At 46.5% G+C, this 3,966-nt stretch overlaps 1 long non-coding RNA gene across 1 annotated transcript; it reads left to right on the top strand.

Annotated features, from left to right (window-relative positions):
• Positions 1-290: 290 nt before the first annotated feature.
• LOC139042351 (uncharacterized) lies at positions 291-3,694 on the top strand. Its single transcript, XR_011499013.1, has 3 exons — positions 291-469; positions 776-824; positions 2,844-3,694. It is a non-coding gene; the product is annotated as an uncharacterized lncRNA (long non-coding RNA).
• Positions 3,695-3,966: the final 272 nt, after the last annotated feature.

The raw sequence follows: 3,966 nt of genomic DNA, 5'->3' as shown, positions 1-3,966 counted from the left end.
TCCAAAAAGATGTACTTTTATTGATTTATGAGTTATTAAATTTTAAAGATCAACCTAACCCATAACTTCTTCACAAATCACGTAGCTCTGGGGGCCATAGGAATAACTAGACCCCTCGTCACAGGAAGTGGGACATCGCCAGTGGCCAGTTTCTACCCAGCACTGTTTGCACCCAGTCCTGGGCTAGATGTCATGAGCCACGAGGTCCCCCCGGGTCCTTCGCCTCAAAGACTGCACAGTCTAGCAGTTAGCTTGCATCATGTTCTATTTTTTAAACACACCCAGTGAATATCTTTTTTAGATCCTTCTTGCCACTCTGGGTGGGTACAGCATCTGTGCAGATTACAGGTCATTTCTTTCCCGACATAGATTTTTCATGAGAATATTTGTAATTTAGAGCACACACTCTGAAGTCAGTGAGATCTGCGTTTGCATCCCAGCTCCGCTACCTACTAGCTGTGTGCCTTGGGTGAGTTGTTTAACCTCTCTGGGTCTCAGTCTTCTCATTTTTAAAATGTGGATAATAAATTCTGCCTCACATGCTGCGAGGATTAGATAAGATAATAATATGCGTCAACACATTGAGCAGAAAGTTTGGCCCATAGTAAAAATAAATAAGTGTTAGAAGTATTTCTGTATCCAGATGAAATGTATTAAACTGGCTTTGCTCCCTGACTTGTGGAGACAAGAGTATTTCTGAAAGTTTTGCCTTTTATTTCAAAGTGTTCGAGCACTTTAGCGCCACTTCAAAGTCTTTGCTTCTCCGGTTTTCCAGGTCTCGGGGAGGGACGTGGCTGCTGTCCCTGTGTAAGAGGTCACACCAGGTAAGTTTGTGAACGCTCACAGAGCTCCCGCGATGTCCTTGAATTTGACACTGGTGCCAGAATTGATACAATTTTGGTCTCCCTGAATAGCCAGTGCCTGAGGACTTTAATGTTTTGAAGGTGGAGAAATGCCGTTTGAAAGCTGTTGGCAGTTGTCTGTCTCTGGAGGGTGAGGGGTCACGTTTGGCATAGTCTCTGCTTGGGGAAATCACCAGGATGGGCCTTCAGTCATGCACAGGACAGACAACTGTGTGGTCGCTTGTAACCAGGATATACCAACACCTCAGACCAGCATGTCCTGTGGAGCCAGGTGGATGGAGGGGGCATCTATAGCCCAAATATGTCCTCACAGAGTTAGAGGGCTTTGGGCCTTACATGTCGGTTTGGACTGCACTGTCTCTAGACGTGATGATTTGTTCTTAGGGGATGTGGGTGCCCAAGAATCACCCCCAGGAGATGGGGAGCAGAGGCTGGCCGAGGCAGGAAGGAGGAGGAGCATCTCGGCCTCACCTAGAGTGGGCTCCAGAAGAACCAGCGAGGGTCCTGGGGCCCTGAGCTGGGGAAGGGAGGGGCCTCTCTCAGAGGGGAAGGGGGTTCCTGGACGTTAGAAGCACAGATTGTCAGAGGCACTCCTGAGCCGACAGGTAGGCTGGCCTGTCGATCCAGAGGGAGGAGACACCAAGGAGGAGAGAGGGCCAGAGAAAGACTCCTTGAGTCTAAATCAGACTGTCCTGAGCAAGGCCTGGGAATCTGCTAAACCAGAACCACTGCCTGGGGACCACCGTTCCAGTTCTGTGGTTTGCAACCTTGGCTGCATGTTAGAATCATTGGGGGAGCTTTTCAAAAATATAGATGTCCAGTATATACCCAAAGGATTGAAAATAGATGTTAAACAAACACTTGTGTGTCTGAATGTTCATAGCAGCACTATTCAAGTTAGCCAAAAGGTGGAAACAACTCATATGTCATTGACAGATGAAGAGATAAACAAATTATGGTATATCCATACAATGGAATATTATTCAGCCTTAAAAAGGAGTGAAGTCCTGATACATGCTACGACATGGATGAACTTTGAAAATATTACGCTATGTGAAAGAAGGCAGGCACACAAGGTCCCATTGTCTATGACTCCTTTTGTATGAAATATCCAGAATAGTTAAATCCACACAGACAGAAAGCTGAGTTGTGGGTGCCAGGGGCTGGGGTAAGTGGGGATGGGGAGTGACTGTTTAATGCATGTAGGGTTTTATTTAGGGTGATAAAGATGTTTTGGAACCGAATAGTGGTGGTGGTTGCACGACACTGTGAATGTATTAAATGCTACTTTAAAATGGTTAATTTTATGTTATGTGAATTTCATGTCAATAAAAAAATTATAATTATAATGATACTTAAAGAGTATATAAATGCCTAGGCCCCACGGCAGACCAACTAGACCTGAGCCTCTGGGGGTGGGACCAGACGCGGATGTGTTTCGAAGCTCCCAGGCGATCCCAGGCTGCAGCCCAGGCTGAGAACCACATTCGCAGGGGATTTGCCACCAATTTCTCAGACTGGTAGCACTTGGCTCACACCCGGTCTCTCTCTAGGTCTCAATCAGGTGTCCCTTCCTGCAGAAAGTCGTCTTCCAGGGTGCTCCCTCCTCCCGCCCCTGACCAGCAAGATGACAAGCTCTTTCCCCTGATGCTGCATGACACCCAGGACACATTTCTTCCAGAGCACTTTCTGGACTCGGTTGCTAGACTTCGAGCTTTCTGGGGGCAGGCACCAGGCTTTCCTTCTAGCTCAGTTTCCCCAGGGCCCAGCACAGGGTCTGGTACAGACAGGAGCCTAAGAGCTGTTGAGTGAATGAAGGAATGAGTGAGTGAACGAATGAACACTGAGTGGGTGAGGGAGGGAATGGGAGCCTGCTCACCTGTCGCTTGTGTTTCTTCCATGCACTTAGCTTGCCCAGAGCATTCGTGACAGGACCTCTGAGGGGTTCCTTTGGGAGCAGGACTTCCATCTCTCCTACAGGTTTATTCCGGCAACACTGAGTAGCTTCGATGCTGGAGGCTGGAAGATGTTTCGAACTTCTTGATTGTCAGCCTTCTCCGCCACGACATCCCACACACTGGACTCACCTGGGGAACTTTAACCAGTGATTGAAGCTGATGCCTGAGTCCCACACCCAGCATCTGATTCAGCTGCCCTGGGTGGGACCAGGGCGTGGAGGTTTTTAAAGCCCCCAGATGCTTCTAATGTGCAGCCGAGGTCACAAACCACTGCACAAATGCTTGGTTGCAGCATTCCTGAGTAATTTTATTTCTAAAACTCACAAACCACTCAGACACTGACCATACTATTTCCTTACATGGAAACAGAAGGATGTTTAGCAATACCGTGATAGACCCCTTGACTTTGCTCTAGAATTTGAGGCCATCTCCTTGAGCGTTAGTGGCTCCAGGATCAGAGTGCCTCCGGGGGAGATGACTCGCCCCCATCCACTGACTGACCCAGGCCGTCCTGCGGGTGAGGGAGGAGGCTGGGCAGCAGCTACTGAAGCAGCAGCTTGTTCTGTCACGTAGCTTAACGCTGCTGAGGGGAGAAATCTTGAGGGACTTGAAAAAGCTGGAGGATTATCTTTCTTTCCTAGCCTGTAAGTAAACAGCGAGAACAAGGTGAAGGCAGCCTCATAACCTGACGTTTGAAGCGTTTCATGTTCGCTCAGGTGGCATAGTCTATTAAGATGCGACAAAAGCACATTTCATATTTACAGCAAAAACATTTTTAACTCCATATGCTTGTTTTGTTAAGATGATTACACCTTGCTGTTGAAGAAACAAAATGCCTAAACTCCTTGTTTTAATTAAATAAGCTTAAATATTTGTTTTGGGTGATAATTTGCTGGTAGTGTTTGTTTCTCTTAATACAATGCGACAACAAATAATTCACTTAAATATTCATGACTCATTCTCAAGTTAGATATGATCCTGTCCAATGACTTCACAAATACTAGTTTCCCTTAGTTCAGATTTTTTCTATTATTATGGTAAAGTACACAACCAAATTGGCCATTTAAACCATTTTAAAGTGTCCAGTTCAGTGGTGTTCAATAGATTCACAATGTTGTGCAACCATCTAGTCCCAGAACTTTGTC

The sequence above is a fragment of the Equus asinus genome, chromosome 28, assembly GCF_041296235.1.
Source record: "Equus asinus isolate D_3611 breed Donkey chromosome 28, EquAss-T2T_v2, whole genome shotgun sequence".
In the NCBI taxonomy this organism is placed as follows: domain Eukaryota; kingdom Metazoa; phylum Chordata; class Mammalia; order Perissodactyla; family Equidae; genus Equus; species Equus asinus.
The sequence above is the reverse complement of the archived record's forward strand: the minus strand, read 5'-3'. Positions and strand labels throughout refer to the sequence as shown.